This window comes from Macaca nemestrina (assembly GCF_043159975.1).
Source record: "Macaca nemestrina isolate mMacNem1 chromosome 4 unlocalized genomic scaffold, mMacNem.hap1 SUPER_4_unloc_4, whole genome shotgun sequence".
NCBI lineage: Eukaryota > Metazoa > Chordata > Mammalia > Primates > Cercopithecidae > Macaca > Macaca nemestrina.
In genome coordinates this window covers 181,604-206,362 of record NW_027257558.1, presented here as the reverse complement: position 1 = coordinate 206,362, position 24,759 = coordinate 181,604, and the positions used below count along the sequence as shown (strand labels likewise).

The following is a 24,759-nucleotide window of genomic DNA, read 5'->3' as shown; positions in this document are numbered from 1 at the left end:
CTCAATAATGAAAGCTTCACCAGGCTCGTGGGCTTCACAATTTGTTCCAGATCACACTGTGTTTGGAAAAGCCTCTGAAAACAGCCACTATGATAGATTCATTTTGTAAGGAGATGTGCCACGTGTCACTTGGAGCAAGCTCTTCTGTGTGTTAACTGAGTGGTCACATTATTTGAGCATGTGCTGTATACCAGCAGGTGCTGTGCACTGAGGGGCCACGCCTCTGCCCTCAGGGAGAAGGTGCTGGCCACTGGGGGAGGATGTGAGGGAACCAGTTGGAGGGAGGGAAAAGGCACACAACAGGTGCTCAGCAGTGGTTTAGGAATGAGTGGATGGATGGATGAATGGATGAGGAGATGTAGACACATGGATGGATGGATGGGTGTGCGGATAGATGAATGCTTGGATGGATGGATGGATGGATGGGTGGATGGGTGGGTGGATGGATGGATGGGTGGGTGGGTGGGTGGAATTTTGTGTGTATGTCTGTCTGTATGTATGGGTGGGTAGATAATGTATGGATGGGTGGAGGGTAGATGATGTATGTACATGTGGATGGATAGATGGTGGATAGACGAATGTGTGGATAAACAAATGGACAGATAGATGAATGGAGGGATGGATTAATAGGTAGATTGGTGGGTGGATGGATGAATGATGGATGGATGGACAAACGGTGAATGGATGGATGGGAGAAAGGATGGATGATGGAAGGATGGATGAATGGATGGGTGGATGGATGATGGATGGATGGAAGGATGAACAGGTGGATGGATGGATGATGGAAGCATGCATGGATGATGGAAGCATGGATAGATGATGGATGGATGGATGGATAAACAGATATGTGGATGGATGATGGATGGATGGAAGGATGAACAGGTGAATGGATGGATGATGGAAGGATGAATGGACACATGGATGGAACAACAGGTGAATGGATGGATAGACGAGTGAATGGATGGATAAAAGAATGGATGAATGATGGATGGATGAATGGACTGATGGATGAATGGACAGATGGATGGATGATGGATGGATGGATGATGGATGGATGGATGGATGATGGATGGATGGAAGGATGAACAGATGAATGGATGGATGATGGAAGGATGGATGGATGAATGGATAAATGGATAGATGGATGAATGATGGATGGATGGAAGGATGAACAGGAGGTGAGTAGATGGTTGATGGAAGGATGGATGGATGATGGATGGATATATGGACGAATGGATAAATGGATGAATGGATAAATGGATGGATGGATGAATGATGGATGGATGAATGGTGGATGGATGAATGGTGGATGGATGGAAGGATGAACAGGTAGATGGATGGAAGGATGGAAGGATGAACAGGTGAATGGATGGTTGATGGAAGGATGAATGGACGGATGGATGAACAGGTGAATGGATGGATAGACGGGTGAATGGATGGATGATAAATGGATGAAGGATGGATGATAAAAGGATGGATGGATGAATGGACAGATGGATGGATGATGGCTGGATGGATGATGGATGGATGGAAGGATGAACGGATGAATGGATGGATGATGGAAGGATGGATGATGGAAAGATGGATGGATGATGGAAGGATGGAAGGATGGATGGATGAATGAATGGATAAATGGATGGATGGAAGGATGAACAGGAGGTGAGTGGATGGATGATGGAAGGATAGATGGATGATAGATGGATTGATGGATATATGGATGAATGGATAAATGGATGGATGGATGAAGGATGGATGGATGGAAGGATGAACAGGTGAATGGACGGATGATGGAAGGATGGATGGATGAATGGATGAACAGGTGGATGGATGGTGGCTGAATGAATGAATGATGGATGGACGAATGGATGGATGGATGGACGAATGGATGGATGGATGGATGATGGATGGATGAATGGAAGGATGAACAGGTGAATGGAACGATGAACAGGTGAATGGATGGATGATAGAAGGATGGATGGATGGATGGAAGGATGAGCAGACGAGTGGATGAATGATGGAAGGATGGATGGATGATGGATGGATGGAAGAATGAACAGGTGAATGGATGATGAAAGGATGGAAGAATGGATGGAGGGATGGATGAACAGGTGAATGGATGGATGGATGATAAAAGGATGGATGATGAATGAATGGATGGATGGATGGACAGGTGAATGGATGGATCATGGATGGATGGAAGATGGTTGGATGGATAATGGAAAGATGGATGGAAGGATGGATGGAAGGATGGATGGACAGAAGAATGGATGGATGGAAGGATGGATGGATGGAAGGATGGATGGATGGACGGACGAAGAGGTGAATGGATGGACGAAGAGGTGAACAGAAGAATGATGGATGGATAGATGGATAGAAGGATGAACAGTTGGATGGATGATGGAAAGATAGATGGAAGGATGGATAGATGGACGAACAGGTGAATGGATGGACGAACAGGTGAATGGATGGATGGATGGACAGGTGAATGAATGGATGATAAAAGGATGGATGGATGATAGATGGATGGACGGAGGGATGGATGATGGATGGATGGATGGATTCGTGGAAAGACGAACAGATGAATGGATGGATGATGGAAGGATGGAAGGATGGATGGATGGATGGATGATGGATGGATGGATGGAAGGACCCACAGGTGTATGGGAAGATGATGGAAGAATGGATGGATGGATGGATGATTGATTGATGGATAGAAGGATGAGCAGGTAAACAGATAGATGATGGAAGGATGAATGGATGGGTGGATGGACAGGTGAATGGATGGATAGACGGGTGAATAAATGGATGATAAAAGGATGGATGAATGGTGGATGGATGGATGATGGATGGATGGACAGAAGAATGGATGGATGGATGGAAGGATGAACAGGTAAATAAATGATGGAAGGATGAATGGATGGGTGGATGGACAGAGAGTGAACAGCACAGGGGTCCTCCTGCATCCCTTGCCACTCACCTGGATGTGCAGGTCACCAGCTCGCTCTGCCGCAAGATGTAATAGATCTTCCCTGCTTGCAGCCAGGCATACGCCTCCTTCTCTTTCCTCTGGAGGTCAATGAAAATCCCCAGACTTCGTTTGGTGTAGTCCAGAGCAGATTTGTAGGCCCTGGAATCAGACACAGGTGTCAGAACAAGGGCTCTCATCCTCCTGGAACCAGTCTGCCTCCACCCGTGGGTCTGGTGACAGATGAACCTGGAATGTGGGGACTGGGAACGGCCCTCTCGTGTGTGCAGTGTTCTGCCCTTCCCAGGCTGCTGGGAGGGCCAGGGTGAACACACACGGCATGGAAAAGATGAAGGACATCCTTCTGAGGGAATCGAGCATCATGCTGCCCTGTGGCAGGAGGAGTGTGCTAGTCCATCTCCCCTGCCTCCCAGACATGGCCTGTGTCTTCTCCAGATGCACCAGGAGCCGTTAGTGTTCAGAGGCTATCTGGGCCGATGGTTCCCAAGGTGTGCAGGCATCACAGTCACCCGGAGGCCGGTCTGTACAGATTGCTGGCCCTGCCCCCAGAGCTTCTGGTTCCACAGGCCTGGGGCAGGCCCTAGAACTCCCACTTGCCACAAACTCCTAGGTGACATGGATGCTGCTCTACTGGTCCAGGGACTACACTTTGAGAAGCATGGCTCTAGCACACTGGCCCATTTCCTTCTGTGAACCTGAGGCCAAGACTGGAGCCAGTCTCCTGGGTCGCCATGGAATCTGGCTCCTTCCCTGCTCTCTCAGTAAGTCCAACACTCGAGGGGGTGTGACTGCAGCAATGTCACTGGGCCCTATGGGTGGGGTGGCCAGGGCCATGGTTACCCCAACAGGTCAGGATGCTTGGGGGAAGCCGAGTAGGCCACTTATGGGATGTGAGACCTTGGAAACCGTGCCCCAGGGAAGCAGGTGACACAACTGGCTCTGTCTTCTGTGGGAGAGAAGCCACAGGTGGCTGCTGTGGTCACATTTAAGGGGACAGATGAAGGCCAGGAGGGAAGATTCGGGGCAGGCAGAGGTCAGACGACAAAAGCCACCACAGTAGGAAGAACAGCCCAGAGTGCACGTACTGCCTCTGCTGGGGTTGAGATGACCTTTGACCCAACAAGGGAGGCTCAAGCTGGGACTCACGGGCCAGCAGCAGCCCTGGAACGACCCCAGGCCCACCAGCTCAAAGCATCTGATGCCAAAGAACCAAATGATCAAAAGGAGAGGGGCTGCTGGCGCCCTGGGCCAGCTTCCCTGTGCCCCTCTCCCTGCCCTGCCCGCCCCCACCTCCACCACTGCAAAGCCAGCCCTTACTGCTCCATGCCCAGGGACAGGTAGAGCTGACTGATGGTCTTCAGGATGTGCCCCTCCAGCACCTTGTCGGCCACCTTGCGGGCCAGGGAGAGCTGGAGCTCGTGGTAGATGACACACTGGGCCTCGCTGGGCATGACGGCGCTGTAGAAGTAGCACAGCCGCTAGACGGCCTGCAGCTGGCCTGGGCAGAGGACAAAATGGAAGACGTTAGTCTCCCAGCATCGAAGCGAGGCTGGCTGGGGTCGGAGACCCCGGTGCCGTGCTTGCCTCTTTCATACCTCTGTGAGCCTGGGCCCCATAGGCGGGGAGCCTGAGTGCAGACAGGCCATGTACCCGTGCCAGGGCAGACACCGAGCACACCGTGACATGGGCACAGCTTGATGCAGATGCTCATGGTACAGGCCGGCCTTCTTTACAACTCCCAGGGCCGAGGTCCTGGCCAGGCTCGGCCCCTGCACCAGGCCATCTATTTCTGCTTCACAAAGCCCCTCTGGCCAGGAGCAGGGCCGCCTTCAGCCTGAGCTGATGAGGCCAGGGGCACAAGTAGCCCCTGTCGCAGATGGAACCCTGAGAGAGCAAACCCAAGCGTCATGTCTGCCACACACAGCATCATGTTGGGGGAATGGGGTTCAAAGCCGGCCCCTGGCGTTCCCACACATGCTTCTCTCATGGCACCAGGCTCCAAACCCACAAGTTCACTGGCCTCTCCCAAAGCCAGGGCACTGGGAACGGTCAAAAGCTTCTGATTTTCTAGTGTCAGAAACATTCCGGAGATTAACACCGGAAACCAGGTACGCCGAATGGACATCTGTCACACACGCCACCCAACAACAGCTGAATACACCGTCCTCTCGAGCACCCATGGGACATTCCCCATGACAGACCATGTGCCAGGCCACAAAATGAGCCTCAGTGAATGGAGAAGGACTGAGACCAAAGCAGAGGTGTTCTTCAGCTGTACTGGCACGAAACTGGAAATCAACAGTGAAGGAAATGTGGGAGATTCAAAAATACGTGGAAATTACACACTGCTAAACAACCAGTGAGTCAAAGAGACCATCAGGGAAACCGAAAACTAATTTGAGAAGAATGCAAACAAATGCACAGCCCGGGCCAGCGCGGTGGCTCACGCCTCTCATCCCAGCACTGTGGGAGGTCGAGGCGGGAGGATCTCTTGAGTCCAGGAGTTTGAGATCAGCCTGGGAAACATGGTGAAATCCCGTCTCGCTCTATTAAAAAAAAAAAAAAAAATTAGCCAGGTGGGGTGGTGCACATCTGCAATTCCAGCTACTCGGGAGGCTGAGGCATGAGAATGGCTTGAACCTGGGTAGAAGGTGCAGTGAGCCAAGATTGCACCACTGCACCCCAGCCTGGGCAATAGAGCACAACTCTGTCTTTAAAACAGAAAAAAAAATAGCGCAGCATATCAAAAATTCCAAGATGCAGCTAAGGCAGCACTGAAAGGGAAATTTATAACTGTAAATGTCTACATTCAAAGAAAGAAGAAAAATCTCAAGTCAATAACTTAACCTTCCACCTTGAGAAACTAGAAAAAGAACTAAACCCAAAGTGAATAAAAGGAAGAAAATAATAAATGTGAGAGTGGAAATGGGAAGTAAAAATACAGAGAATAGAAAAACAAAAGAGATAATCAACAGAACCGAAGGTGGGTTTTTTGAAGATAATAACAAAATTGACGAATATTTCTCCAGACTGACCAAGAAAAGAAAGACGGGACACAAATGACTAAAATCAGAGACTGAGCACCATGGCTCACGCCTGTCATCCCAGCGCTTTGTGAGGCGGAAGTGGAAGGATCGCTGAGGCCAGCATTCAAGACCAGCCTGGGGGATCATGATGAGACCCCATCCCTAATAAAAATAAATAAATAAAAACCCAAGTTTCTAAAATCAGAAATGAAAGAGGAAACATTATTGCCGACCTGACAGAAATAAAAGGATTCCATGAAAACACTACGAACAATTGTACACCAAGAAATCAGACCATCCAGACACAACAGCCACACTCCTAGAAGGACACAGACTACCGAAAGTGACTCAAAAATGACCCCAAGGAAGCATGTGGGGTATCAGCGGCACCCTCGGTCTCCTCGACTGTTCAGCTCAGGGTGGGGAGACAGGGAAGCATGATCCCCGTTCCCTGGCCTGCATTTCCAAGTCTGAATCCCCCAGCACGCCGGGGAGGGCCTCGTAGGAGGAGGTGCCACAGGCTGTTGTGCCAGGAGCCACCGGAGGCTGCAGTGGGGGCTGGGGCGCTGGGTTCCTGGAGGGTCTCCTTCCAGTCAGAGAATGCCCCTGGGGAAGAAGCCTGGGTCAGAACCCCCCACCCCTCCTTGGGCAGATATGTGGGACCAGGGCCCCTTCACATGGTCCTTTCCAAAATCTCATCCCTCCTAGGGCCAGGAGTGGGTGCCAGGCCTGTGCTGGGAAATGGGCAGGTTTGGTCACAGCCCCTGGGGCTCTGGCCCAGGCCACAGGAGGCACCTCTGAGTGGTCTCACGATGCCATGACAAAGCGCTGCAAGACAGAGGGGACTCAACAGTATCCCTCGACTCAGCCATTTTCCTGGACTCAACTTCCTCATCTATCCTCTGCGGCCTAGATTTCAGACAGCCCTGCCCACCTACTGTCCGTTCACTGCTCAGTCTGCAGTGACTGTTCGATAGCACCCCATGGCTCCCCAGTGCTCTTGGGGAAAAGGCCAAGCCACAGCCTGAGGCCCCAGGCCCTGCTTAGCTCTCCAGAAGAGCTTCTCACCATCCAGCACCCAACCCACCCGCTCCCAGCTCTGCACCTCCCTGCATAAGCCCTGCTCACTCACCCCCGCTCATACCCCACTCATCCCTGCTCACACTCCCGCTCACTCACCCCCACTCACTCATCCCTGCTCACACCCCACTCATCCCCGCTCACACTCCCGCTCACTCACCCCACTCACTCATCCCCGCTCACTCACCCCACTCACTCATCCCCGCTCACACCCCACTCACTCATCCCCGCTCACACCCCACTCATCCCCGCTCACACTCCTGTTCACTCACACCCCATTCACTCACCCCCACTCACACCCCACTCATCCCCGCTCACACTCCCGCTCACTCACCCCCACTCACACCCCACTCATCCCCGCTCACACTCCCACTCACTCACCCCCACTCACGCACCCCTGCTCACAACCCACTCATCCCCGCTCACACTCCCGCTCGCTCACCCCACTCACGCACCCCTGCTCACAACCCACTCATCCCCGCTCACACTCCCGCTCACTCACCCCCATCACACCTCCGCTCACTCACCCCAACTCACTCACCCCCACTCGCTCATCCCTGGTGCTTCACACAGGCTACACCACCAGCCCCTCCCCCACCACCTATTACTTGACTAAATCCTCTCAACCCTCTGGTCCCACACTAAAGAGGCTTCCCTAACCCGGGGCCAACTGGTGCCCCGCCATCACGCCACTCACACTTTTGTGGCTTCTCTGGCCTGAAGCTCCCATTCCCACACTCAGTCCCTGCCACCCGAGGACTCCACAAGCCCCATTTGTGGGTGGGGCCTGACACACTCTGCATGAACTGCTCTGCGGCTTTGGGCAATCACCCACCCCCTGTCCCCCGTGAAGTGGGATGACAGGTGCGCAGGCTGCCAACATACCAAGCAGATCACACGGGCACAAGAACCGGTGTCAGGGCCTGGCTCATGGAGGGGCCCCAAGTCCCAGCGCAGCAGAGCCTGCCTTGATCCCAGGGTTATGTCTAGGGATTCCCAGCACGCAGGACTTTCCATGCTCAAGGCAGGATAGTCCCTGGGCAAACCAGGAAGAACTGGCTGCCTCAGTAGGGCACAGAGGGCCTGGCCCTGCATGGGAACCGCCTGTCTCCAGGGCGCTTGCCAACATCTGCTGCTGGCCATGACTCAGCACTTTCGATGGTGGAAAAACCACCCCTTGTTTCCGAATCACAAACCCCAGGTGTGCCCTGACCCGAGTGGCCCCGGAAGGCGCACAGGGGGAACTGGGGCACTCACTCTCCACATGGCCCATCTCCACGGCGACCAGAAGGGCCCACTCATAGTAGCCCTTGTCCTGCTGGGCCGGGCCCTGGCGGGTGCAGAGGTGGCCCAGCTACAGGAGCACGTGGGTGAAGTCCTGTCCACACTCCCTGCAGGGCAGCCTCGAGAACAGCCGCACGGCCTCCAGGAGGTAGTGCTGGGCCAGCCTTCTGGCACCCCAGTGCAGGCACAGGGTCCCGAAGTTGGCCAGCACCACTGCCTGGTTCCTCCGCTGGCCCAGGTACCAAGCCGCCCATAGGGCGCAGTAGTAGCCCTCGGCTGCCTGCCTCGTCTGGCCTGTCCTCTTCAGAGCCACGGCCACCATGTTGGCAATCATACCCTCCTGGTCCTCGCTGGCCACCACTGCATCCTGGATATACTGCAGGATGTTCAGGGCCACCGGGCTCTGTCCATGAAGCACGTGCAGCCAGGCCAGGGCCACCAGGGGGTCCACGATGGCACAGACTCCGGCAACAGCACTGGCTTCCACCGCCTGTGTCATGAAGGTGATGGCTGGGCCGTGATAGCCACGGTGGCTGTACAGTTGGGCCAAGCTGGTGTGGAGAAGGCCGCGCAGCACGTGGCCTGTGCCTGGGGTTAGGGAGGCCGGCGCTCGCTTGAGGTAGTGGGAAGTCTGGGTGGGGCGGCTGTGGGGCTGGAGGGAGTTCTGGAGCACCAGGTTCACGCTTCTTAGCGAGCCGGCCAGCGAGTCCTGTGTCCTCAATGAGGCCACCATGACACAGGCTCAGCACGAGGTGGGGCAGGCACTTGTGGCCAGGAGTAGGAGCCAGGAGTAGATGTCAGCCAGCAGTAGGGAGCAGTCTGAGAGCCACGCAGCCTCTGGGGCTCCCGAGTCCCTGTGCAAAAGCAGCAGCAGCTCTAGGAAGGGCAGGGCCTCCTCGAGCTGCTTGAGGTGCACATGGTGCCTGGCCAGCAGGAAGCAGGCCCGGGCCGCGGCCTGCAGGCTCTGGCCACCCACCATCTGCTGCAGGGCCAGCTGCAGGAGCTATTCCTCCACCTCGGTGCTGCAGATGTGACCCGGCGTCCCCAGGAGCAGGGCCATGGCTTTGGGAACCACCTGTGTACACTTCTCCCGTTCTGCTTCCGGTAAATGCTGGCCAGGTTGGCGTACACAGCCACCACCAGGAACAGGTCCCCAAAGCTGCCCTCCAGGGACCCCAGTGCTTCCTCCAAGTACACCCGGGCCCGGGACAGCTTGAGCCTCCTGCTGCACAGCCGCCCCAGGAGGAAGCAGAGTCTGGCCAGGGCCATGAAGAGGCCAGCTTTCTTGGCCACCCCTCAGGCCTGTGCCAGGCGCCCAGTCAGCTCCTCCTCGTCGCTAAAGCTGCAGAACATGCCGCTCAGCCATGGCCATGCCACACCATACAGGCCACAGAAGCTGGCCTTGTACCCGGGGGCGTTCAGGAACACAGCAGTGAGGTCAGGGCCTCTGGGTCCTCCCAGTCGTCCTCAGCTTCCAAGAAGAAGGAAGGCTCCTCGGGGTCCTGCAAGCTCATGTTGCTGGATGCCGCACAGAGACCCCAGGATGCTGGCTCCTGGGGGCAGCCTGGGCAGGTCTTGCATTGTTCTAGAACATTCTTCACCTTCGGCAGGGTCGCCTGTGGCTCCAGGCCCAGGCAAGGTGGAGGTATTTCTGCAAGTCACAAAAACACCTAGACAGATTAGAGTTCAGCATTGAGTCCTTGGTCCACTGGGGACAAGGTCCCCACATCCCCCCTCTCTGTGTCCCTGGCACAGCTTGCCATGAGCCCTTGAGAATTATGTGCAATGCAAACCCGGGCCTGGAGCACACAGGAACTCCGGCACTATGGGGACAGAGAGAACACGCAGGCCCGTGGCCCGACTCTCCTACAAAATCACCCTCCTGTCCTGCTTTGTCGCCCACCTCACAGCATGGTTTTAGGAGACTATGTCAGCTCAGTGATCCCTCAGAGATGCCTTTCCCTTTAGAAAGAATCAAAGCCTTCTAACTGGACCCATGTATATGCAGCACTACAACTACAAATGTAACTTTTGTCAGCATATTGGGCCCCCCGGTGGGGTACAGGAATCCATGAAATCCTCAATAGCCAATCAGAGCTATTGATCAGCTCAAAAGCTGCTATGCAAAATTGGTAAAGCCACTGACGGCACAGGACAGGGCTGTTGTACCCATGTACCCATCTCCGTGCAGGGAAACGGACCATCGCTGCAGGAAGGATGGGAAAGCTTCCAGGCCCCTGTGGCCACCTTCACCTTCAATGGTCTGAAAACCTGAAGCCCACAGTTCCTAAAGGGTTAACAAAGGCCAGCGTGCTCCAGCAGCCCACTGGTGCCTGCTGGCTTTGGTGGATTCCTAGCCAAAGCCCCCTCCCAGAGGTGAGCAAACAAGCGCATTTCCTGTTGGAAAACCTGGGATGAAAGGAGGCATTACTGGGAAGGAAAAAACTAGATTTAAACAGACTCTCTGTTTCAAGCTCACATGTAAAAAATATTTTCAGTACAAACTGCCTCCTTATTCATCTGCAAAGCCTTGGAATTAAAAAAATAAATAAATATGATTTCGAGGCAAATGTCTGACTTGACTACACTAGATTAGCTAAGAAATCTCCCCAATCCGGCAGAGGCACACAGCCCCTCCCAGCCACTACCCTGGCCTCCGGGGCAGCTGGAGAGCCACGTGCCTTTGCTCCAGTGACTTTGGCAGAGGGTGGAACCACCCCCTCCCTGAGGCAAACCTACAACAGCCTTCCCTTCCCCACTGGCTCCCCTCAGGAAGGAGCAGACCCTTCAGGGACCTCAGTTGAGGCCCCTGCAACCTAAAGCTCTGCATTCTGCTACCCGCTGAGGGCAGTGTGGCCTCCCATCTCTGAGGCGGAGCACAGGGTGAACTGCAGCTTCTCCAGGTCATGAAGAAGGAACCCACAGCTACATGTGGTCTCCAGCAGTGGAAAGGATGTCCCACCTCGGTCGGTGACCAGGCAGGGGTCAGCATGTTCATTGGAAGAAGTGTGGGACCCCACGGCCTCCAGTGCCAGAGTAGACGGGAGGTTCAGGCCCACCTCAGGCGATGTCCCTCAAGTCCCCGGCCCACACCACAGAGGGGTGACAGCCACATCCATTGCCCACTGTACTCAGCTCTGTCCCCTCCCCCGGTGTTACTCCAAGACCCAGCCCATAACCAGAGGAAGCCTGAGCCACGGGCAAAACCTACCTTGTTCCTGCGGCTGCTCGGTCTCAGCTTCCTCTACTGAGTCTGGCAAGGGAGAAAAGAGAAGCAATGAACACCCCCAGCCAGCACCTCTGGTCCCATGTCAGGTTGAGCTGGTGTCGGTGTTGCAGGGTGAGAGCATTGCAGGGTGCAGGGGTTGAAAGTCATATCATCCTCTTCCCTCCTGGATCATGGGAACAACATCACTGGGGGGTGTACACTTTCTGCGATATTGGGAGTAACATCGTCTTCTGTGCCTTGGAATATTAAGGACAATATCATGGGGGAGCGTGTACATCTTCTGCAATATTGGGAATAATATTATCCTCTCTCCCTCTGCATATTAGGAAAGATATTACAAAGTGGGTGTTCACCTCCTGCGATATGGGGATTAATACCATCTTCTCCCCTTCCAGATATCAGGAAGAATATCACATGGGGGTGTACGGTGTCTGCGATACTGGGAGTAGTATCAACCTCTCAGCCTTGGAATATTAAGAAGAATATCACAGGGTGGATGTACACCCCCTGCCATATTGGGAGTAACATCAGCCTCTCCTCTCCATGGATATTAGGAACAATATCCCAGGCTGGGTGTACGCCTCCTGCTCTATGGGGAATCATATCATCCTCTCCCTTCCAGAATATTAATAACAATATCACAGGGCGGGTGAACACAGCCTGTGATACTGGAATTATTATCATCCTCTCCCCCTCCAGATACTAGGAACCATATCACAGAAGAGCTGTACCCTCCCTGGGATATTGGGAGTAATATCATACGCTTCTTCTGTGTATATTAGGAGTAATATCACCAGGTGGCTGTCCATTCATTGCTATGTTGGGAGTCATGTCATATTCTACCCCCCTGGATATTAGGATCAGTTTCACATGGTGAGTGTACACCTACTGTGATATTAAAACTAAAATCATGCTCTCTGTCCCTGGATATTAGGAACAACATCACAGGTAGGTATACACCCCCTGCAGTATCAGGAGCAATAATATGATTAATTAGTAAACATCAATGATCGATTTTAATAATTATCAGGCTGGTCTCGAACTCTTGACCTCAGGTGATCTGCCTGCCTCAGCCTCCCAAAGTGCTGGAATTACAGGCGTGAGGCACCGCGCCCAGCCAACACTTCTTGATATCCCTTTTTGGACCTCAAATTTAGCATGCCGAAAACACACTTTTGATTCCCCCTGCTATAACCCACTCCTCCCATAGTCTTCCCGATCCCAATAACAGCATCTCTAGTCTTCCAGTTACTCAGGCCAAAATCCTTGACATCATCCTTAAAACTTCTTTTTCTCTCTCTTGTCATCCAACCCATTTAAACTCTCCTTTCAAAATATATGCCAGACCTAACCACTTCTCACCTTTCTCATCATTTCCAACCAGGTCCAGCCCTCATCATAGCGCTCTGGGTTACTGCAAAAGCCTCCCAATCGCCAGCCACAGTGGCTCATGCCTGTAATCCCAGCACTTTGGTAGGCCAAGGCAGGTGGATCATCAGAGGTCAGGAGCTCAAGACCAGCCTGACCAAAATGGTGAAACGCCCCTACTAAAAATACAAAAAATTAGGCAAGCATGGTGGTGGGCGCCTGTAATCCCAGCTATCCCAGAGGCTGAAGCAGGAGAATCACTTGAACTCAGAAGACAGAGGTTACAGTGAGCCAAGATCGTGCCATTGCACTCCAGCCTGGGTGACAAGAGTGAAACGCCATCTCAGAAGGTCAAAAAAAAAAAAAAAAAGCCTCCCAACCCACCTCTCTCCTTCCGCCTTTCACCCTGCCTGCATGCTACCTTCCACTCTCAAACATTTCGGGAAAAAAAAATTATATCCACAGAGAAAGAAAGTACAAATGGGGTGAAATGTTTGGGGAATCTGAGGGAAGAGTATATGGGAATTCTCTGTACTATTTTTGCAACTTTTCCATAAGTCTGGATTATTTCGAATTCAAGAGTTAAACAAAGGAAAAAAAACACACTATCTCCCTTTGTGAATCCATCCTGTCTTTCCCCTGGCAACTTAAGGACGCTCTCAACTAACACATCTATTTTTTCATGAACACTAAAAGAACTCTTGCCTAGTATTGACTTTCTGTGCTTGGCAGTAGAAGTGTGTGTGTGTGTGTGTATTTCATATATATGTGTGTATATATATGTGTGTGGTGTGTATGTATATATAGAGAGGGAGAAATATATATATGAGTATATATAAAAATATATAGTATATTTACAATGGTAATGTGTATATATATAAATATATGTGTGTGTGTAGATATATATAATACATACCCCATAGCCTGTCCTTAACCAGTTCTAAATGTAGTCAGAAAAACACATACCTAAGCAGAGAATTTCAAAATAACATGATGAATATTTTGATAGAGGGATGGGTTGCTATGGAACACGCTGCTAAGACACAAAACCTCCTAGATGGGACAATGAATGAACAAGCTTTTGTACCTATAGGCACCCCTCTGATATCCCCTCAAACGTTTATAGTTATATGCATTTGCTTCCCCCAGGACCCCTATTTCATAAGGGTTAGTCCTAGAGCCTAGCAAGTTCCTACTACAGCTGGCACACATATGCCATTCAAGAAACAGTGGCGGAGTGAATGATGAGTTAAGAACCATTTGTCAGCCAGTGCTCAGTAACACAACATGCACTGGTATGCAAATTATATTTTTCTTGAAAGCAACAGCAGGATCACAAATTATCTTTCCAGAGAAAGCAAATCTCAAAAGCTTCTTTACCCTACTAAAGCACATTATAAGAAGCTCCCCTTATATAAAAGAAAACCTCCTCATTTGTTATCAATGGCGTGTAACCCTAATAAGCCTCCGACTCTGATGACACCTCTTCCGTCCCCAGGGCTAGATAAAGGAGGTTCCGGAAACCCTGGTAGATGTGAAGGTGGCTCCCAGCTCTGACACTCTTGAACCCTGTGGGCACGGAGGTCACACAGCAGAAGAACAACCGAGGGAAGCATCATCAGGCTTCGAATATGTTTGAACCAGAGACGGCAAATAGGCTGCAGCCAACTGAAAACACCAGAGATTCATGGTGGCCACCTAAGGGGTTATGCTCTTAAAAAACAAAAATAAAAAATAAAAATTAAAAAATTAAGAAAGGAAGGGGTCAAGAATCCATCAGGTCTGACTGAGACGTGTATCAGTGACTAACACCCCGTATGGCAAAAGTACTCCAGTGCGCTTTGGGTACTCACAGCTTCAGCAGTATTCAAAGGCGTGTGCTGCCCGAAGACTAAGCCACGGGAATACCCCCAGCAACACTGCCAGGAGAAACGTCTCACATGGATTTGGCTAGAAATACAGTTGTCTTTAACAAATTAACACTGAATAAATCCTGACTTATTAGAGCCTGTGAGAATGACATTCTCAATGATAATAGTTATCACTACAATCTCCAAACATCTGGGATCCTGCAGGGAGGAACTGTGACAGCGCAGGCCACATGTCCAGAATGCTTCCCAGACTGCCTGTTAAAGAATAAAAAAAAATGAAACCCCCTCTAAGAATGTCTTCACTCACATTTAGCCAGTTGTTCCTTTGTGTGCATCTCTGTGCTAAAATGGCCATTCTTCCCCACAGCCTGAAGTCATATGCTACAATAAATGAGACTCACATGAAGCCAGAAACGTGCAGATGCGAGGAAACCAACACAAACGAAATGGGCTGGAGAGTGTGGCCAGGAGGATGGTACTTCCCAGGAAGCAATTACTTCATCTCTGCCCATGAAGCAGGCAGTTGTCACTGTTCCCCAGGCCCACGCCAGCCACTCGAAGTATGTTCTAACCAAACTACCTCCAACAATCAACGTCAATACACCACACAATTGGCTTCTGAAAGGACACCTTGCAACCAACAAGAAACTGTTAGCACAACTTTGACAAACTGTGCAACTAAAAACCTTGGAAAGGGATAAACACTGCCACATTTTGACTCCAATACTGTTACGTGGTAGCACTGCAATAATTCACTGAAACAAAAGAATGAATGAGGAATACGTTTATATAGGAATCAGAGGAAGCATGACTAATCATTTAAAGAAATAGGTCAAGAAACTGCTAGGTTCAAATGCTACCGTGAGACACTGTCAGGGCCTTAGGGAAATTCACTTCTCTTGGTCCTGTTTCTAGGTTCATCAAAAACCAGCTTTGGACTAGGGAATCTGTTGCTTCCCAAACCTTCCTTCTGTGATTCCAGCCCAGATTTTAAGACTGCTCTCCCGCTTGGTATATGAAAGCCCTTTCTATGTATAATAGCAAGAGTATATTTCTGTGTTGAATGCGGTTTGGGACCTACTCTATGAGGCAGAATATCATCATGTAACTTTAAGCATGACAAGGCGCACTCTAGATAAGGATGACACATAAGATGTGGCCATACACCTGTGCATGCCTGGCAGGGAGGTGGGGAAGTCTCATTTAATGAAGCCGGGGTGCCTGTTGCACCTGAACATCCTCAGTCCACATCAAGTTCACAATGTCCTTCTGACATCAAACCACAGGTATCACATACTTTTCCATACTTTCTACCCAAGATTAAAATATGCAGAGCACCGTGATAAAGACACCTCCATTCCCAGCATGTTGGCTCTCATTCTGTAGAATTACATACTTTCGGTGCAAATGGTGACCAGGTTCCAGCCGCAAGCAAGACTGGGCTCCGTGGGGACAGCAGGCCCTGCAGGAGCCACCACTCCTGTCGCCACAGTCTGATGCAGCTGCAGAGAAGCTGTGGCTGAGGCCATTCACTTTGTGAGAGAACCGCACAGGAGGGAAAAGGTAGGGAAGGTCGGGAAGAGGGCAATGTCATGCTTCTGAGCCCAAGCCAAGCCATCGCATCCCCTGTGACTTGCACGTATATGCCCAGATGGCCTGAAGTAACTGAAGAATCACAAAAGAAGTGCAAATGCCTTGTCCCACCTTAACTGATGACATTCTACCACAAAAGAAGTGAAAATGACGGGTCCTTGCCTTAAGTGATTATATTATCTTGTGAAATTCCTTTTCCTGGCTCATCCTGGCTCAAAAAGCTCCCACACTGAGCACCTTGTGACCCTCACTCCTGCCCACCACAGAACCCCCTTTTGACTGTAATTTTCCTTTACCTACCCAAACCCTATAAAACGGCCCCACCCTTATCTCCCTTCGCTGACTCTCTTTTTTGGACTCAGCCCGCCTGCACCCAGGTGATTAAAAAGCTTTATTGCTCACACAAAGCCTGTTTGGTGGTCTCTTCGCACAGACGCGCATGACAGGCAGGTGCAGAGCCAGGAAAGGACCAGTGATGAGAACAGAAAGGAATGCGTCTCCCTGTACACACACTCGGATTTTATGACAACGTGCGCAGGGGGCTGAACTGGATGCCTGAGAACATTCCTCCAAGTTCTTTTGCTGATTTTCTAAATATTGATGTAAAATCTGAACTCAGAAAAATTTTTTTTAAATCGCTTCAATCAACATCTTTGTCTAGTGCTCAGCATCATATCTACGTGATCATCTAGAAAACCAACTTTTGTTCTAAGGCTCACATACTCCTATAAAGTCCCAGAGATTTTACAAGGGAATGCACCTCTCATTCGCATCAAGAACACACACAACTACCATTACAGAAATGCTTAATTTGCTTACATAATTTTTTAAACACCCAGATTTGAAATACAACAGAGAAGACAACTTTTTGATAGCTCTGCTTTTCAACTGCGAACTGCGGGTGGAGAAAATAACCTGCCATGATTTCTAACCAGTCAACAACCTGTCTTCCCTGGCTGCAGTAGGAGAAATCTTTCTGAGCTCAGGATGAAACAGACCCCAGCTGTTCAGGGGACAGATAGTCATCAGTTCTCAGCGGGCTTCCCGAGTCCCAAATCCCCATGTGATACGTGGAAGTAAAAAGCTATCAATGACCAAGCATCTGAACGCTTATCCCACCTCACCATCTGATTCTCCTGCCATGCAAATTTAAAATTCTTAAGCCTACTATCAGAGAATAGAGTTGGTGCTGCATCTGTCTTCCTAAAATTACGGATAATTACCAGCCCACAATGGCTTCTAATCAGATTTGAGTAGTCCCTTAGACAGGAAGCTAAAGTGCCTCAGCCCTAAACTGAGAAGAAAACAGAAACTGGAATGTTCTAGATTTGATTTTTTCCCTCTTGTTCTAAAGTGGCTGTTCACGAATCTCCTTCTACTGTCTTGTTTATAAAATGTATGAGAAAGAGGGAAATTCAAAGATATGATAGAAATGGCCACGTTTTCTAGGTACAAACTTCGTGAACATTATTTTAGGTGCTGGGCTTTTTCTCCACAAATTGTGAGCCTGGAGGACATTTTCCCCCTCGTGGTTACACATTCAGAGTCAGGGAAAGTGGCTTTAGCAGTAAAGAGGGGAGTGCACTGAGAAGTGACCGGACACTGAGAAGGGCAGACAGGGACTCTACCTCGGTGGCCTACAGCATTCCTGGGCCTCCACCTTTACTTTTCTATCTGTACAAGGGATCTAAAGGCCCGTGATTCTAGGCCACGACAGCTCTTCATACACACGTACACTAACATCACACGCCTATGTGAAAAGTTGTGACACCTGGCTGATTTCCTGAAGAGGTTATCTTGTATCATTTCTACTCATGTACTCCACCTCCTTCCAGACAAGTATCTGAGGATGATGGGCTATCCCACAGCCATGTGTGTAACCTCTGCTGCTTACGATCCCTGTTCATATAGCATTTTCCAAAAGCATATGGTGTGAAGTGACAGAAGAAAGAAGAAGAAGGTTCTTTCAGCCCATTCATTCATTCATTCAACAAATATTGACTGACTATCTACGTGCCAGGCACTGGTGATATAACAGCGAACATATATTTTTGTAGGTAGAGACAGACAACCAAAAAGTATGTTAAAGAGTGATCAACGCTGTAGAGGAAAATACACCAGGAAACAGGAAAGAAGAATACCCCTAGCCACCCTACACTGGGGTGGCGCTAGTGTTTACGAAATGGAAACAGCGGCCGGGCGCGGTGGCTCACACCTGTATTCTCAGCTCTTTGGGAGCCTGAGGCAGGCAGATCACCTGAGTTCAGGAGTTCAAGATCAGCCTGACCAATGCGGCGAAACCTGGTCTCTACTAAAAACATAAAAATTAGCTGGACGTGGTGGCACACGCCTGTAATCTCAGTTACTCAGGAAGCTGAGGCACAAGAATCACTTGAACCTGGGAGGCAGAGGTTGGAGTGAGCCGAGAGGGTGCCACTGCACTCCAGCCTGGGTGACAGAGCAAGACTCTGTCTCAAAAAATGTAAAAATAAAAAAAAAAATGTAAACAGAGAATAAGATACCAAAAGAAAGAACATGAACGATTAATTGTAACAAAAGCCTTTGTAAACTAATACTTTCCTTCCTGGATCCTTGTCCCTTACAAATGGAAAAAAGGGGCAGAGAGGGGGTAGCATCCAAATGATGTTTTAAGATGGCTTGGGGATTCAGATGTCTGACAGTCATACTCACGTACTTCAAGGAAAAAGCTCTAGCTCTATAAGCCATCTGGGCAATGGTTTAATGTCTTTTTTTTTTTTTCAGAGAGTTTTAAAATACAGGAAAACTTGTGTGTTTATTTGGCTGCTCTGTGCCCACACACGTGCAAACTCTGCTAACAGGTTTTTCCATGTTTTGCTGAATTTGTCAGCTTGCCATAAACAGGCTTCCAAGTCTTAATTGTCTATAAATAGCACAAACACCCAAAAATGCAAATCAAGACAAGCTGTCCCTTCCAATGCTGCTGCCATGATGACGGCGAGCGACCATTGGCCAAATCAATACGCGGAGACTGAAGCTGTCCGGCAGAGAGCACAGGGTCCACTGCTTTTCCCATAGCATTTAAAGAAACAAGCGGAAACGGCTCTCCACACAGGACAGACACATCCTTTGTTCTTTGAATAAATACTGCCAATGCCCAAAATACTTTCTCCATCACACTATCTATATGGAATTCAACTTCCTTCCAATACCATAAGTAACGCCAGTGATAGACTATGTTTAGCCATAGTGACCCATTAGCATTCTTTTTCCTCTAAAATGTTGAAATAATAACATTGAGTGTGCACTCACGAGGTGCCAGGCTCTGAGTTTGATCTCGTCTAGTTCTCATTGAAATCCTGTAAGATCAGTACCATATTCTCTCATTTTTCATAGATGAGGAAACTGAGGCATAGAAAGGCTAAGTAAGTTGTCCATGGTCACAGGTTATTTAGAAACTTTTCTTCAAACTTTCAAAAGTTAACTACTGCCACTATTACAAATGAGTTTTTGTTTGTTTGTTTTTTTGGGGACAAGGTCTTGCTCTGACCAGACTGGAGTGCAGTGGCGTGATGATGGTTCACTGCAGCCTCGACTTCCCAGGCTCAAGTGATTCTCGAACCTCAGACTCTCCAGTAGCTGGGATTACAGGCAGGAGCCACCACATCTGGCTAATTTTTTAATTTTTATTTTTTGTAGGAATGGGGTTTCACCATGTTGCCCAGACTGGTTCCAAACTCTGGGCTCAAGACATCCTCCCAGGTCGGCCTCCCAAAGTGCTGGGATTACAGGTGTAAGCCGCTGTGCACAGCCCTACAAATGTGACTCATACAAAGTCAGAGCAGTGAGCAGGAAGAGAACAGAGACTTCAGCCAGTCTCCTGGCTGTGGCAACACCATATCCCTCCTCCATACCGTAATGTGTCTACACCCACCAAGCTCCTAGACATTGAAGGCAGGCCAGCTCAGAGACGAAACAACAGTCAAGAAAGAGAAGATGCAGACACGCGTCTTGATTTCAGCTCGAGCGTGCCTCTCTGCCCTGCAGCTGCACAGGCAGAAACCAGGGGCCGTGAGTCTCAGGCAGTGTGTTTGGTTCCTGGCAGGTAATCTTTTGGGAGACCATCCCATACAATTAGTGTTACACTTCTCAAAAAGGAAGTGTGACTTTTATAGAAAAATCGATTCCATTTGGGAGAAAGGCCTAATAAAACCACAAAAGGATAATACATTCATACAACAACAAATTCAATTCATCTGTCAAAAACTGAAATCCCAAATCCCTCTGGGCACACAGCTGCTTTTCTGAGCTGAAATTCAACTCCAATTGAGAAACAGGTCAACTTTTCTAAAAAGATTTATTTTTCACATGCCTTCAATAAAAATTCCTTTCCTTCACTTGTCATTTTCCAGATTTAATGGCTCTGTTGGCCTTCCTCTCATTCAGGCCGTGAACACTGACTGCATGTCTACTACCGCCCGAACTCCAAGGGAGGCACCCTAGGGAACACAGATGACCGCAGCACAGCGACACCCTCAAGGAGCACACACGGGGAAGGCAAGATGATACAATCGCAGACTTCACACAGAAAAGAACGTGCCATCCATACCCCGTCCCATTTCTAGAAAACAACGATGCTGACTTAGTAACATTTACCAAACAGCTTGCAGTGTGGAGGCAGGCACTAGGGGGCCCCGGGGCGTGCAAGCAACGTGGAGACAGGAGACGCCCCCACGCACAAGGGCCAGCCTGGGGGCCTGCAGAAATGCCCATGCATCTGGGAAGAGGGAGAGAGGACAAGATACTTAAATGCTCCAAAATGAATAGAAGCCTCCCAAGAACTTCCCCCGAAATGGGGCAGGGATTTACAAAAGACCAAACCGAGCATGCGAAGTTACCTGAGCATAGCGCCACCAGAGCAAGCTATCAAGGAAGAAACAGGGTCACTAGAAGCCTGAGCCTCTACTCCCAGCTCTGCAACTCATTCACCCTATGACCTTGGTGAAGGCTCTTAGCTTCTGTGAGCCACAAGAGAATCATGGAAAAACAGAAGATATGAAAGTGCTCTACCTTTTTCACAGAACTGCTGAGGGAATAAAATCAGATAACAGATTTTAAAATTCTCTGTGAATTACAAAGCAAAATGCAAACGTATGAAATCATTCTTACCATTAATAACAGCACTGTAAAATTAAGAGCAGAGTTAAGACCACAGCATTTTCCACCCCCCGACTCCCGAGAGAAATAGTGAGTCCAGCTGATGTATTTGGGCAACCCCAGTATCTAGGCTTTGAGAGCCTCAAACCGCTCATGAACTCTGACAGTATCACTCCAGTCCAGTGCTCATTAAGTTCTCCAAGACAGCCAACTGACATAGAATATTACAGCTTTTTCAGCTGGGCTTGAAGCCCTCCAAGCTCACAGCACAGCTAAATAATGAAGAGGTTTTCTGCCACTAGACTCAAAAGCTGGCTTTTGTAAATTCCCATAGAAAGAACATTCAAGGCCAGGCATCGCGGCACATGCCTGTAATCCCAGCAATTTGGGAAGCCGAGGCAGGAGGATCACCTGAGGTCAGAAGTTCAAGAACAGCTTGGCCAATATGGCAAAGCCTCATCTGTACTAAAAATACAAAAATTAGCCAGGCATGCTGGTGGGCACCTGTAATCCCAGCTACTCGGGAGGCTGAGGCAGGAAAATCGCTTGAACTCAGGAGGCCAAGGTTGCAGTGAGCTGAGATCACGCCACTGCACTCCAGCCTGGGCGACAAGAACGAAACTCCATCTCAAAGGAAAAAAAAAGAAAGAGCATTCTTTTTTGCTGATGTTAAATTTCCTGTGCTTAACACAGAGAAATCATACAACACTGAAATCCTGAAAAACATATCATAAAAAGCATTTAGTGACTGAAAAGACATTCAATATAACCTGTAACAGTGAGTTCCCCTCCTCTTTCCAGCCAGCTCCACTAACGCTGTGACCCTCAACAATGCTTTCACTAACACAGAGGAAAATTAATAGGACCGCTTACCCCTCTCAGCTGACAGCTAAACCACTGTTTCTCCCTGGGCTCACTAAAGATGACCTTACCCAAAACCAGGCTGCAATGACCCTGTAGATGTTGACTAACGATTTCAAAATTCCCATATTCTTTGTCCACTCCTAAGGAAGATGAACGGAAGCCAGGTGTCTCCAAGTCAGAACTAACAGAGGCCTTAAACATCAGATGGCCCGTTCCCTTCTTTGACAACCGGGGGATCTAAAGCTGAGATTATGGAATAAAACAGCCCGTTTAATAACAAAGCGAAAACCAAAGCCTAGTCACCCAACCTCTGGTCCAAAACTCCTGCAACAACCCAGCACCCATACAAGATGAGTCTCCCTAACCAGAAACTCTGAAATCCTCAACTTTTGAGTGTCGAGGTGATGCTCAATGAAATGTTCATTGGAACAGCTCAGACTCTGGATTTTTGAATTCAGGATGCTCAACCAGCAGGTATAATGCAAATATTCAAAAATCCAAAAAAGGAAAAAAATCTGAGACACTTCTGATTCCAAGAAGTTTGGATGAGGGATATTCAACCTGCATTTTTTTTTTTTTCTCTCTAATGAAGGAAATTAAAAACGAGGCCCGAGCAAAGTCATTCAATCCATACTAAAGTCATTCAATAGTTTAATTAGTACCCATTTAAAGTTAAATGCTACCCGCAGATATTTAAAAGGATGAATACATACATGACTATAATCCCAGAACTTTGGAAGACCGAGGCGGGAGGATCACCTGATGTCAGGAGTCCAAGACCAGCCCAGCCAGCATGGTGAAACTCCATCTCTACTATAAATGCAAAAATTAGCCAGGCGTGGTGGCGCACACCTGTTATCCCAGCTACTCGGGAGGCTGAGGTACGAGAATCGCTTGAACCTGGGGGGAGCACGTTGCAGTGAGCCGAGATCACACCACTATACTCCAGCCTGGACCACAGAGCAAGACTCTGTCTCAAAAAAAAATAAAAATAAAAAAAAAGAAAGAAAAAAGAGAATTTAAATTGTGTTTTCACATGGAGCCCATGTTCCCAGAACACAAGCCCTGCTCTATGCTCCAAGGGCACACAGGGTGCCCCTTTATCTAATACTCACCGTATTCCATGGCAGCCATTAGCACGCATCTGTCCATCGCACTAGACTTCCTGCACATGAGGCAGGGATCATATATTATTACCTTTCTGTCCCCAATGTCTGGCCTAGAAGACACTCAGCAAATGATTCCTGAACTAAGTCAGTTACTAAGATATGTTAAACTTGTATTAACAAAATTGATTTAATAAGTTTGCCAATGCAGCCTTCATACCACACAGCTTAAATCTCAACCTGCGGATTTATCTTGTGTACTGCTAGATTATCACCTATTAACATTCAGGAGGCACCTAGTATGTGCTAGGCATTACTAATTGCTGGGGACCTAGCAGTGACAAAACAACATTCCTTGTTCAAAGAGAAGTTCTAATATAAAGAGGAATAGAAGGAACATGCTAGATTGATGAAAGAGATAAGAAAAGGACAGGCTGCCCTGGGAAGCACCTGGTCTTGTCTGGATGGTACATAGTTAACGAAGTCTGAGTGCTTCATACAGCATAAGGTCATCTCCTCCAAAAAGCGAATGAAGCTTTGATTCCCCAGTACCAAAAGTCATCATAAAGATGTGCACAGCCATATGCTTAGTGTAGGAAGTGAAACCAAACAAACAAAGCTCCAACTTCCACAGGCAACGGTCCAATTATGAAATCCTCTGGTTACGTTCAATTGAAATTCAAGGTATTCAAGAGGCCAATATTTAAGTGATAAATTAACCCAACCACTTAAAACTAAAGTAGTCTTTGGTTCAAGGGGTAAGGGTATAGTACCTTTTACAAATTTATTAGCTCTTAATATTTACATTTAAATATGATGATGATGGTGTAATAATAACTTTACTAAGTAGTTACTATGTGTTAGGCACCAAACTAAGCACTTTACACACACATTTGCATGATCCTGTGAGATGATCATGACCCCCTGTCATCCCATTTCATAGATGAAAGTCAGGTTTATATAAGCTTAAAAAGTTGCCCCAAATGACACAGCTAGTTAGCAAAACCCAGGCAGCCTGACTCCATAGGCCTTGTTTAAAGAAGTAATATTTATAAACTGTCCAGCACAGCGGTGGTACAAACAAGAGTTCAATAAATGCCTAAAGAGTACTTCATACCATGAAGAAAAGGTGGAATGGGTAGAGATCAGAGTAGAGTGAGTAACCGGTAAATATACTTCATGACAGGTAGTAACAGGATGTGACATTTAGGCTGTT

At 48.8% G+C, this 24,759-nt stretch overlaps 1 pseudogene; it reads right to left on the bottom strand.

The window, feature by feature from the left end:
- The window catches only part of LOC139361047 (SH3 domain and tetratricopeptide repeat-containing protein 1-like), a 43,259-nt pseudogene that overhangs the window by 10,459 nt on the left and 8,041 nt on the right, over positions 1–24,759 (bottom strand).